This window comes from Hoplias malabaricus, chromosome 16 (genome assembly GCF_029633855.1).
Source record: "Hoplias malabaricus isolate fHopMal1 chromosome 16, fHopMal1.hap1, whole genome shotgun sequence".
NCBI lineage: Eukaryota > Metazoa > Chordata > Actinopteri > Characiformes > Erythrinidae > Hoplias > Hoplias malabaricus.
The window spans coordinates 7238581-7253044 of record NC_089815.1 but is presented as its reverse complement, the minus strand read 5'-3'; the positions used below and the strand labels follow the sequence as shown (position 1 = coordinate 7253044).

Genomic DNA, 14464 nt, shown 5'->3' with positions numbered 1-14464 from the left:
GTTAGTTTGGTGACAAAACAAAGGTATGCAGGTATCAGGCAAATATCACAGGCTACGCTTTGTGGAGAATGCATAGACCCTCAGAGATATGTGCCACTGTTTTTTTCTAAATTACAGCTAATTTAAAAGTACTGAACAGCTGAACAGGCTTTGAGAATACTACATACACAGATCTGTAACATTAGTTATAGACAGCCACATTGGCTTGGATCATACTGAGTGATGGGAAGAGGGGGAGCGCCAGAGAGAGCAGGGTAAATTATGGTCCTTTGGACTCCTGGCATTCCAATTCATTTTTTACCAGATTATTGCTTGATGGTTTCACAAAATCCATTTCATTCATTGATTGTCTGAAACGCGGTGGGTCCAGAGCCTACATGGAATCACTGGGCGCAAGGCAGGAGGAGGCGGCAATTCTTCGCAGGGTGACACATACTTACACATTCACTCACAGCTATGGACACTTTTGAGTCACCAATCCACCTGCCAACGCATTTTTTTGGACCGTGGGAGGAAACTGGATCACCCGGAGGAAACCCACACGGACACTGGGAGAACACAAGTTCTCCAGCAACTGATCTTCTGTAACATGAATGTGTTGGCAGAGAAGTGTATCTTGATCATCAGATGCCAGGATGCCAGCTGTTTGAAGATCGATGTGCCCTCTGTTATTGGTGTTCCTTCCCTTCATGCAAAGCCTGAGTTAAGACCTTGGGAATTTTCAGATGATATGGCTGCTAGAAATGAAAAAGTCTAGCACCACTATGGCAGCCTTGAAAGGCGGGGTAAGTGAAGTGCTATTGTAAATATACCCTTTAACCAGGAAGATTCCCTTTGTACAGGGTCAGACACCTATAGCTGAGACTGTAGTTTGAAACAAAAGCTGATCAGAAAAAAATGATTTCTCATAAACAATATGTCAACACAGCACACATTCCTTACAATTCAATACAGTTTCGTGCAGGGACGCCAATTCCTTGCAGGGCACCACACACTCACACATTGACTTTACATTACAATTGCTAATCAACCTACCAACAAATGTGTATTTTGGACTGCCTCACAGTCATCTGCAATGCAGCTCAAACCCGCAACCCCAGGACACTTGGTACATGACCTCAATAATGCTTCTGTGCTATGTATATCACATTCTGTGTCTCTTTGTGAGCCTTAGGTCTTGTAACAGGTTATGGATCCATAACTTACTCCACTCTCTCTCTAAAAGTGGGATGGTCCACCTCTCCCCATCCCTCAACATAATGCTGGCCAAAGCACACTCCTGTTGGCTAACAGTGCAGATTTGGAGAGTTTGTGTTCACTTCCAAGCATGTTGAGCTGTTCAATTATTTTGCATTTGTAGCAGTTTGAATAGGATGTAGTGGCTTCACAGAGAAGGCATTTGCTGTCTTAACCTCCCAGCTTGGCAGTATTATACCAGCTAGCTAGATGGTGGGAATGCTAATGGCTAAAAACAAGCAATGACCAAACTATATTTAGCTTCTGAACCACACTAATAAATGGATGTAAACAAGTATATTAATCCTGTATTCAAACCAGTTGAACCCTTAACACTGAGTGCTTTAAAATGAGACTTTACAGATGAGTGATGAATGTTACAGCTTTCAAGAGGAGATGGCACAGCACAATTTCAGTTTTTAGCCCGTCAATCGGCAGCTTCTGGCACAGACATCAGTTTCTCTCCTTCTCAGTCCACTGCTAATCAGCATGCCTTTAGAGTAACATTCACCTCATAAACCGTCAATGGCCATTTCTCCAGTCGCCCACTGCAAATTCAGCCCCATCTCAGAGGCACTACAAACATGTGAAGGGTTTGATTGCTTCTGAATGAGTCCACTGCGCCAGCCCCAGAGGAATAAGGGACAATAAAAATGTTCAGCACTGCCCCAACACTCTATATCCACAGAGACACATCACTGAACCATCCACAAGTTTCAATATCACTTTCTCCTCATGGGATTTTTCGAAGACAGATAGATAGATACGACCTCCAAACCTGCCATTAATTCAGCTGTGTGTCCTTAGACTGAATATATTGATTTTGAGGCAAACTGTTGGCTCCAAATGTTCTGAAATCAAGCATATCATTATGTAGTTTGCCGCGACCCTGAAATGGACAACTGGAAAAGAAGATGAGATGAGATTATGTAGTTCGCCCCATTGGTGAAGCAACAGTTTGTACCATTCTGTGAAGGATAAAGTATATACTTAGGAACACTGCTGTGATGATTTTATTGAATGCTGCAATCAAGGAACGCATCAGTGAGGCTGAGTACTGATTTTGGGTAATTAGTTCTGGATCAAAACTCCACTTCATTCTAAAGGTATTGGTTGGAGCTACATCACTCCAGAGGATACAGTTCCACTGCTCCATAATTCAGTGTCTGGGGCTGGAGTGGTTTTACACCTTCACTTGACTTTAAATATGGTGAAATAAAGTTTGTGAGGCTGTGCCATCACTTTCCACTTTATTTCTTGTTGTTCTATGGAGATTATACAAGCTGTGTGTCTAAAAGTAGCTCAATTCATTAAATGTAAGTGGAGTAGTGTGTATAATATTTGAAATCATATCTGGCAACAATCCTGTGACTTCTAAGCGTTACAAAAACAAATAACTGAGTCATACCTGCTTTAGGCATCTGTAAAGCTGATATTCAGAATCATGACTCATCTGATTCTGAATCATTCTTCGTGACCAAAGTTTAGTGCGATGTGTGTCTGCACTGCTCTTGCACATACTGTAAATTGGGCGCATTTCCAGAGTACCCACGCACGCTGGTAATATTCCTGATATACAGGAATAAGCCAAAAAGAGGAATGTATTGCTTCACACAGAAAGAACATTTGCTTTGGAAAACTTGCAATATTACGTCATCTCTCTGTCTCTTTCAGCAAAGCTCTCTAAAACCGAGTAATGGAATGTGATTTAATTCTTTTGTAATCATTGAAAGGCATCGCTCAGCAGCTCTTACGCTTGCAGGAATCACAGTCGTTTATACATTCCACATGTTAATACATTTATGCACTCCATAATAGATTTCCATTATGAACACTGCATTTGATTCAATGAAAGAAGTCATCATTTCTAAGTTTCTGTAAACATTCATTCAAAACACTGACATTGTGCTTGCTGCAACATGATCTCGCTGTGAGCATCAATAAATCATAAACCTCACACTGGTCAGTGTTTTGAATGTGAAATGCAGAAGACAGCAATATGTAAAGAGAAGTTGCTGCTGTTTACAGAAATAAATTCAGGTGTGATGGTTTAAAGGATTCAGAGATGACAAAAACAAAATGCTCTCAATTTTTTTAGAATAAAAAGATCATTGTCTTCCAAGCTCATATAAAGTATGAAAAGTTTGTGTTTGTGATGAAAAAAAAATATGTATTTATATATAGAGTAGATAGAAAGTGAATAAACCCCTTTAAATATTTTCACATTTAGCTGGCCTATGAGCTAATATTAAAATAGAACAAATCTATTTTTTCAGGCAGCACAGTGGCACAGCAGGTAGTGTCGCAGTCACACAGCTCCAGAGACTTTGAGGTCTGGGTGACTGTCTGTGAGGAGTTTTCTGTGTTTTCCCTGTGTCCACGTGGGTTTCCTCCGGGGTGCTCCGGTTTCCTCCCACAGTCCAAAAACACACATTGGTAGTTGGATTGGCGACTCAAAAGTGTCCACAGGTGTGAGTGAATGTGTCGCCTTGTTCCCGCCTTGAGCCAAGTGATTACGGGTAGGCTCCGGACCCACCGCAACCCTAAATTGGATAAGCAGTTGCAGACAATGAATGAATGAAAAATGTATTTTTTCTTTCTAAGCTACATACAACAATTAACTCTGTGAATGTGTAAAGTTAACAATAAACTGTATAAAATATATTTTAAAATGAACAGGTACTACATCCTCCTAACTATAATAAACCACATAAACCACATGTAATAAACTTTCTGACAAAGGCAGAAAAACAGGCTCCAAAGACCTCCCTAAAAAAATTCTGGCATTGAGTTTTTTAAAACCTGCGCAGAGCAGCGAAGTCAACTCATGCATAAAACAACTTCGTAATCCTTCAGCATGCGTCAAACTATGTTTCTTTGTAATCATAAATAATCTGTTACTGTCTGCAAACATAAAGACCCCTTGCCTTGTCAAGATTGTAAAACACAACCAGTGATTGTGGATGTGCATCACTACCTGATTAACTCTAAACAAAACTGAATGTAAGGCATTGTGTGGAGCCCTCTATTCAGCTGCAGTATTTATGACACATGAGGTAATCTGCGTGCAAAAGTAGGACGAATCCTTCTGAATGTGTAGTGATGAAGAACATGTCACAAAACCCATAGAGTGCTAGCCTTGCTTCACAGCACCAGACATGGAGAAAACAATTCAGGGGTCAATTGGGGAATTGGGGTGTTTAAGTGTGTTGAGAATATAAAACTATCACAAAAATAAAGCCCCCATGAGTTGCAAATATATATATAATTTTTCTTTACCAGCATTTGATTTGAATTTTGACTCTTCCTTTCTGTTTTATGGTTTATAGTCTTTCATTATTCTGCAATAATTTTGTCCACTTTTTTAAAGTGTACTCTGTTTTACTACATCTGCATTCCTCTTTTTTATCTGAGCTTTAATTTTGACCTCTTTTTGATGCAGGGGCCTGGGAAGCAGCAGTGAGGTGTGCCCTGGTATAAGTGCATATCAAACCTGACCAAACAATAGGGGCAGCATGCTTATCCTAGCAACCCAAAACTGAACTTGGTGCTGAATGTAATCAAAGTTCAAACATATATGGCAAATCATTCCCAGAAGATTAAAGACCACAGCCATAGCTCACTATTAAAACCCTTCCTTTCATAAGAGATACTGGATGGACAGGTGTCCGCAAGTCCAAACAATTGGACTTGTAGCATGTGTACAGCCCAACAATGTACTTCAGTTTTTGTTCACCCTTAACTGTTTTGTGCATGTCTATACTCATATATGTATAGTAATTTGCAAATAATTAAAATATTTACAAAACTGTGGGCTCATAAGTATTTTATTTGCACTCTACTGTTATTTTCTGTTACATATATGCTTTCTTTGATTTGATGCATTTGGTAGCCTTATTTCTTCATCAAAACATCCTCTCATCCCTCAGAAAAAAAGACAAATGTGGTTCCAACTCAGCATAAATATGGAATTAGTTTGCAGTAAAGAGGTTCAGCATGAATGAAGAAAGAGTCAGCCTTGTCCCACACTACAAGCTCTGAAAATCTTCCTCCCACACATTCGCAACAATGGAGCTATGCCCTGAGAACTCCTCCTGGCCTCTAGCAAAATCTTCACACACTTTGGACAAAAAATATCTTCTTAACAAAAACATTAATTCATTCATTGTGTGTAAACGCTTATCCAATACAAGTGAGTCCGGTGGGTCCGGAGCCTACACGGATTCACTGGGCGCAAGGCCGACCCTGGAGGGAGTGCCAGTCCTTTGCAGGGCAACACACACTCACACATCCACTCACACACTCACAACTATGGGCACTTTTGAGTCACCAATCCACACAACCCCAGACTACTGGCCGCACCACCATGCCATCCAACTAAACACATATTGAATCTAATAAATAAATCTAATATTTCTCAGTATGAGATTATGAATATTACAAAATTTTACAAAGTTACTTATTCCACTGCCAGAGAATATGCAGCACCAAGAGCGTAAGCAAAGAAGCCCAAGTATCCAATACAGTTCAATACACTGACACCATCACTGCCACTGCCACATCTAACCTACTGTTGGTCTCTTTCTTATTATAAAAATTTTACAATGAAAAATGCATGTTTTGCAGTGCAGAAACCGCTGCATATGGTCAACGAAATGAATCCTGTGGATTACTGCTCTAAATAAACAGTTAGGACGGTAAGTACGTAATTTTTCATTTTTCAGAGAAAAGGTATCCCCCTCCACGAAGGACAATACAGAGCCAGCATGACTTCTGCAAAGGCACATTAAGAAAAATAGAACACAATCATTATGGCTAAATGGCTGGCCTTTTGAAGCAACTCAGCACATTTGGTAACCAAAGAAACAGCTTCCAAATATTCTATTTCAGCCCTGAAATGCTGGGAGAGCCTGCATTAACATGTTCCCTGCCGCGATGTAGAGGCTTGCGCCGGGCTTTCCAACAGCTTGTGAGGATCATTAACTTCTTGTGAGACACATCATAGGGCCTGATACATCTTCAGACAAAGTTTTAAATGGAGCTTCTCAGTCTTCTTGATCACAGCAAAGAGCAAATGGCTCCATTTCCCCTCACGTGGTTTCAACACCGTCAGTAAATCCTGCAATATGCAAATGTTCTGTGGGAGTTAATATTTAGGCCCAAATAAAGACTGGATGATTTATGCTCAAAACCTTTATCACAATGACGACAGAAATAAAACAGAATGAAATCACACTGGGCCTTTTTTCTATCATGTTCCCCACACCATGCAACACATTATAAGCTACTTTAATGTAGACGCGTGACAAATGACTGTGTCAGTTACTCAGTACTATACTTATTCATTTGACAATACACTGGGTAATGTGTTTTCCTGTTTTCTTGTTTTTTAAAGGCCAAACTATGACTTTGTGCTTTGCCAAAGATGACTTTCAAAAAAAAAATACCGTAACAATATCTAAATACTACATATAGTTTTCATTCTATACGGTTTATTGTAATCAATAACAAGAGAATATTTTATGCACGATTAGATTATTCCAATATAAAGTAATTTTTATTTTCACTCTTTATTCAAAATTGCCACCTACATCATTGCCCATTTACGCTGGTATCACTGCAAATTTCACCAAGTTTTATAACTGGTAGCTACTAGTTTTCTAATACTTGATAGCTACATTAGCCTCATAGCTTTACTGCAAAATTAAAGTAGCAAACTTCAGTTACCAACAAGTTTTAATTAAAGTCAACAAAGAAACTGTGTTGCCATAGAGCACTTTTTCAACTTCAGAGAGAGGGAGTTGAGGTCGAACCCACTGACCTGTCCTTACCCTGAGAGAAGAATCCTAAGTGAATGAATAAAAAAGGTTCTGAAAGAAACCAGAACAGAGCGTCCAGGTCCCCACTAAAAACCCTGACATATTTAATCTATTTATGGTGAGAGTAATGGTTGTGTTCTTTTGAGGCCATTGCCTCAACCCAACAAAAGGGTGTTTTCACTGTGCTTGGCAAAGCTGCCCCTCTTTGAATCGGGGGACAAAAAACTGTGTCAACTGTAGAGATGTTATAGAGAGGGGGCTAAACTGTAATCAGGAGATTTTAGAAAGAAAACCGGCTGGTTAAAGGGTATTGGCTTGAATATTTTGTGTATATACTAATAAACATAGTAACTATAGTAACTAAGTTTTGTTGTAATATATCCCTCTTAAATATATAAGTGTGGATTGATGACCTTAGACATGGCCAAAGGAAGCAATTTAATTTGCATGTTCCCCATGTACAATAAACGTAAATGAGAGAAATCACAAAATGTAGTTTATTATCAAGAACCAGAAGTGATTCAGAAAAAAATCCCCCCCCAAAAAATGGAACGTAATTTTAGCGGAAAGCCCTAATGGTCTAAATCAGACACACCCGCTCATGTTCCCTGCCCAGCTTCCTTCCCAGTGAGAGCACAATTAATTACCCACTAGAAGACTACCAACCATAAACAGCAAATGAGTGGTTGAGCTCAGCTCTGAACATTTGTTCTTGGTCCATTACTTACTTTTCATTAGAATGCAGCATCAACCAAATGTTTATGGTCATTTTCTCATGCAACATTCTTTTGATACGAAGAGTATCATTTATATTAATAGTTTATTCCATTTTGCTGTAGTTACAGTTACCTTCTAGAAAAGCCATATACTCAATGTTGCAACATTTCTGTGAGAATCTGATGGTGTGTGATCTTAATTTACTATTGGGATTTACTAATTATAAGGGGTCTTCAAATTTAGGGAAATATATTCAACTCGATATTTATACAGCCCTTATCTGTTGCTACAAAGCAGCTTTAAAGGATTCTGAATCCTAGTCCCAAGTGAGAAAGCCAAGGTGACAGTGGCAAGAAAAAAAATAACTCCCTCAGAGCATGAAGAAGAAAACTTGAGAGAAAACAAGTCTGAAAAGGAGGGGGGAGGAGGGGTCAATCCTCCTCTGGTTGACACCAGAGAAAAACAACAAAAAAAGAGACCAGATAAACAAATAACACAGATATACACTATTTACAATCCAGCAATTTACATTTCATATGCATTTAATATTCCCCCATCAATGGATAAATAAAAGACAATTTCATTTTTTACATACATTATTGTTATTATTGTTGTTATTGATGCCTTAGAATTAAACAACATACTTGGATCCTTTGGAAAGCTTTTAATGTATTTGCTTCCGAACAGCCAGGAAGAGCACAACAATAAATTATCAATTTCTGCTCACATTGTTTTGCTACAAAACCCCACTTCAACATAAAGGGATGAGCTAAAGCACTGTAGGAAGAATGGGAACGTGCAAATGTTGTCAAATGGTTGTGATATCTACCACTATTCAGAAATGTGTTATATTTGCCATATGTTGTTTGTCTGTGGACATGGACTGTACAGAACAGGGTATAAATAATAGGTTTTGAAATATTCCCAATGTTTTATTTGAAAGCAAACTTATTATTTTCCATATTTTCCAAAGAGCAAAAATGCAACACAAAATCTAAGCAAGAAATGTGCCTTAAGACTTCATAAAATCTCTGCAGTGGTACATAATCTTCTCGGCTTCTGCAGCTCTCCCCCTCTCTCTCTCTCTCTCTCTCTCTCTCTCTCTCTCTCTCTCTCTCTCTCTCTCTTTCTCTCTCTCTCTCTCTTTCTCTCTCTCTCTCTCTCTCTCTCTCTCTCCCTTCTCAAGGGCACAGTGGAAAGAGATAGTGGAACAGCTGATATGCATAAGAATGCACATCATATGACGGAGATAAACCAGTCAGATTGTCATTTAAAAGAGTGTATACTTTTACATTTCTTGGCTTGTGATGTACAACAACTAGAGGCACAAGGCCCTAATACACTGTCAACAATGAAGTTTTTTATACAGCCAAAAGTTGTAAACAAGATTTATAATCAGTGAATTCAGCACCTGTTCAGCCTGTGTGCCCATTCTGACACAGGCATTTAAATGTGCATGCAAATTATTGTACTGTGTGTCTGTGTGTGTGTGTGTGTGTGTGTGTGTGTGTGGCAGTCAGCACAACCCTTCTAACCCATGCAGGACATTGAGAAAGATACTATAAGCTCATTTTTCAATATAAATTCCATTTTAATTTTATTGTCCATAAACTGCTTTAACATGCATCAAAATATATAGACTATATGTCATAAAGTTTGTAGGAACTGGTTCATCCAACATTTCTTTTCAAGGACTGTAATATGTATGTCTCCATGGACTGGAAAGGATTTTTACTGAATGTTAGACAAGATTATCTAACATCTATTACTCTTCTGGATCACAAAACATCATTGGTTCAAGATTCATGTTATTTTTTCTTATGGAGTTTGTACAACATGTGAAGCCTAGGTGAAGCCTAAATTAGCCGAATCCACTAATTTAGCATAATACTCCCTTCCTTCCTCTCTCAGAGACAGACAGACAGACAGACAGACACACACAAATCTTTGTGAAGAACATAGTCACAGCTTGTGTCATGTCTCTCCTAGACTAATTACCTATTCCACACATAAATTAGCTACATCACCCCGGCTTGTGTTGCATTATGATTTAAGAAATGTTAACAGACTTTCAGTAGCTGCTCATTCTCCAAGTGATATGAGTCTGAGTGACCATTCTACCAGGTGACCAGACACAGCATTGGAGTGGCTCTCAGGTTCGCATGGCAACTGCTGCAGCTGCTGCAAACAAGGCCACGTAGCTCTTAGTGACGTGGCGCACAGCAGGTGCCTGACAGGACAAACTACAGACTAATGAGAAACAGGACCCTCCGTGTGCCAAAGAAATCAGAGCTGACATGTATCACATGCATTATACCCATACTGTCCTTGTCACATCTAAACCTCACATTTTTGTGTAGTTTTTCTTTTCTTTATATAGTTTAAAAATAAAGAAAAAGTTATACATTTTGGGAATATTAATGATGACTATATTTTATGATGTCACATTTGTAGATCATAGTAACATTAGGAGTTTTGCCCAAGGACTCTTATCATTAAAGGGTGAGCAGGAACCTGAACCCCTTCTTTCTTTGCAGTAACAATTACTTAAGTGCCAATATTCATAGAAACCTTTTCCATTTTTTATAACATTTCGAAACATGGGTGGCACGGTGGCGCAGCAGGTAGTGTCGCAGTCACACAGCTCCAAGGGCCTGGAGGTTGTGGGTTCGATTCCCGTCTGTGAGGAATGTGGTGTGTTCTTCCTGTGTCTGCGTGTGTTTCCTCCGGGTGACTGTCTGTGAGGAGTTTGGTGTGTTCTTCCTGTGTCTGCGTGGGTTTCCTCCAGGTGATCCGGTTTCCTCCCACGCTCCAAAAACAGATGTTGGTAGGTGGATTGGTGACTCAAAAGTGTCCATGTGTGTGTGTGTTTCCCTGTGAAGAACTGGCGCCCCCTCCATGGTGTGTTCCTGCCTTGCACCCAATGATTCCAGGTAGGCTCTGGACCCACTGCAACCCTGAACTGGATAAGGGTTACAGATAATGAATGAATTTAGAAACATTTGCTGACGTATAGGCTTTTTTATTTCATAATGAATTAAAATATTTTCCACAAAAATTAAAATTCAGAACACATCTGGATTTATCCTAAAAAATACTCATTCATTCATTTTCTGAAACCGCTTATCCAATTCAGGGTCGCGATGGGTCTGGAGCCTACCCAGAATCACTGGGTGCAAGGCGGGAACACACACTGGAGGGGGCACCAGTCCTTCACAGGGCGACACACACTCACAGACACTTTTGAGACACCAATCCACCTACCAACGTGTGTTTTTGGGCCGTTGGAAGAAACCCACGCGGACACAGGGAGAACACACCAAACTCCTCACAGACAGTCACCCGGAGCGGGAATTGAACCCATAACCTACAGGTCCCTGGAGCTGTGTGACACTACCTGCTGCACCACCATGACGCCCCTAAAAAAAATACAATTACAATATAGTTTAAGGAATGTAGTATTACTTAATGTCTTTTCCTACAAGGTCCAGTGATGATGTGTTAGCAGAAGTTAAATGAGTGGGAACTTAAAAACACAGCCATAGTGGGAGTCTAATTCATTAGATAGTGAATGAACTTGAAAATACCTGAATTTTTCTTTGAAAGGCCTGTAAGGAACCACTGTGCATGGCCAATATGTTCCTTGCTGTTACAGAAGGACTGAATTACAGCTGAATGCTGGGAAAATGTTCAGAATTATGCTAGCATTCCATTTAGCATCCAGATAGACATCTTCATCTAGTGCCACAGGAGGCAGAAGGAGCGAGAGCAGCTGTACTGAACACAGGTAATGAGATTGCACCTTCTCCTGCTGAGGACATTACTGTCTGCAGCCTGGCTGTCACCTCAGGCCACATATTTATTTCCTTTCACTCTCCTCTCCCTTTCTTCCCTAGTGCTCTCACAAGTGAGACTTCTTTTTGCGAAAAGGATAAACAGACTGCGGGGAAGTGTAATATCAGGTGATTAAGCCCCACGTGTCGTTTGTGGGTTCTGGGCAGATATTTCTAATTAGCTGTAACCGACTGAATGAAGATATATATATCTGCATAACATATTTATATATGCATAATTCTCCATCAACATGCAAACAATTACTATCACTGGAAAATCCCTGAATTGTTGAAATCATAAGACGTTATATGGAGTCTTAATGCTAAGATATTAGTATTAAGTAGCTGTCTAATTGGATTAATGTTACTCTGCATCCAGCTAAAGGCAATGAATCCTTACACTTGTTACATAAATATGAGTTCTGGGAGTTATGAGAATAAGTGAGTTTGCATAACACTCTGATGTGATTCAACATAAAACTGTCCTTGGAAACATGCACTGTGCCCTCTAGAAATGTTGGTGCCCTAGGTAAAGTTTTGGATTTTTTTTATAACCTAATAAAAATACCTATATAATAAAATGTAACCTTCAATATTTTGTCCAGAAATGCTATAAATGATATTCCTTTCTCTCAGACCCTTGACTACACAGCCTGCACTTTGCCCAGTGGTCACTAAGTTGAATTATTTGAATAATAATTCAAATTCATTATTCAGCTCAAATGAAATAGCAATTTTGACTTAAATGAACAGACCTAGTTGTTTTGAACCCTGAAACAAGACTTCGCTACCAATAAAAACATGTTAACTTTGGAGTATTAGACAGTAATTAGACAGTATACATATCTGTAAGCACCCCAGCTGGAAAACATGGTTAATTACAAAGTTTTCAAATGCATTAATTGGCTGTTGTTTAGAGCTCTAAACTGGTGAGACATTTGGGTTCATTTGCCATGGAATGGTGATACAACATAAAGAGCAGATGGTTATTTTTTGTAGAAATGTTTAAATATGCAGGGTGCTTGTGCATTTCTCTGTTTGAACGTCTAACTTCTAAGCTAAAAGTATTTGTAGGACTTAAAGTGACTAGTTGTCTTTCCCAACACAATCAACCACTAATACCAGCTTGCATTATTGTTATATATACATTATTAAGGTCTTTATTATTTTATACCTTTATTAAGGTATTTATTATTATTATCATTATTATTGTTATTATATGCATTATTGTGTATCGGGCAGTCTCTGGCATTTACTGGAACACAAAATGATGTCTACGTTGTAAAAGCCTCTCAGTCAATGAAGGCTTTACAGAAATTTTGACACATTTTGCTCAGCTGTCAACTGAAGCATGACTGTGGTTTGATGTCCGGTTAATTGTTGTTACTAAGAACATTAAACTAGTATCTCAGATGAGGTGTTTACTAATATTTACCATATCCCTAAATATATAAGACTTTAATATGTGGGATTATTATTGAGCTATTAAATCTCAGGCTTATTATTCAATAAATAATAAGGCTTACTTAGTAACTAGGGCTAGTATTTCTCAATATATCTTGATTTTTCACTTACTCCAGATTTAGCCCAAACTATTTATTGGAACACAACGCAGGCATAAATTCAGAGTATATTTTTCCAATTTAAGTATAAGCCAATTTTCTTTCTGCTTTTCATTAGCAATTTCCTTTTTTTCCCCTTTTTTTGGGGAATGAGGATTTTATTCTTCAGTATCCACCATACTTATTTCTCCCAAATAATTTTTCCAAAATGCCAAATGAAGATTTGACACTTTAAACTCCAAGACCACACATTCCTTTTCCAAAACAGTAGATCACTGGTGAGGAACATTTCCCAGCAGAGACGATACAAAAGCAGGTAACTCTACCTCAGTCTCCTCTCACTGCTCAGACGGAGGCCCTGACAGCTCCTTCAGCAGAACACACAGAAGAGAAACAACAAGGAGAAAAGTAAGGTCTGTTTTGGCAGCAGCTGCCTGTCGAAATGCTGCATTAAGAAAGAAACTGTATTCAACCGAGTGCTTCCAGCAGACAGCTGACAGCCCAGGACTCACATCCTCAGTGCTCTCACACATATTCACAGATGATGCAATAAAGCAGTTGGATATCTGCGGAGCTTCCAGTCAGCCATGAGGAAACTGCAAGGAGCTGTGAGGGCATGTGTGAAAGCAAGATGAAAACACGAGGTGAATCATTACCTAACACGTAGCATAAGTAGTTATCTCCATAGATCAAACAGAACAAGGACAAGAATATGAAAAATAGCTGCCTCTAACATCATAACAGTACAAAAACGCACCCACAGCACCAACTTCAAAACACCCATCTGGAACTGTTACCAGCACACACTGGCAGGATGCCCTTCACTACATTTCCAAACACTTGGGGACACCCATTTATGAACTTGATTTCAGCATTGAGCTCAAAGCCAACATTGGCTAGAGAGGTATAAAATCACACACATTGAGCAGTGGAAGAGTGAAGCTTAGGGATGAGTTGTTGTGGCATTTTTTCTTTATCCCGAACTAACCTTTCATTAGTATCAGTCAGCACAAATTTTCTCACTCACTAACATCAAATCCTCACAGATATGTTCTAAAATCTAGTCTCCAGTAGAGTACTGGCTGTTACTGCAGCAAAAACCTGTGTTCAAAAACCTTCTGTGTAGAAGGCATAAACGTGTAAGAACAAAGGCCAAAAGGTTTAAGTAAGTTTTATATACATACAGTCGCAAAATAACTCTGAACTGACATTAAACCTGGCACATAAATCTTAATCATTGTGTTTATTTTTGTAATTGTTTGCAGGATTAATTAACAAACCGCAGTCTTTAGCGATA

At 39.1% G+C, this 14464-nt stretch overlaps 1 protein-coding gene across 1 annotated transcript in view; it reads right to left on the bottom strand.

The window, feature by feature from the left end:
• Window positions 1-14464, bottom strand: part of vat1l (vesicle amine transport 1-like) — a 29378-nt gene that overhangs the window by 4038 nt on the left and 10876 nt on the right. The gene's annotated exons all lie outside the window — the stretch shown is intronic.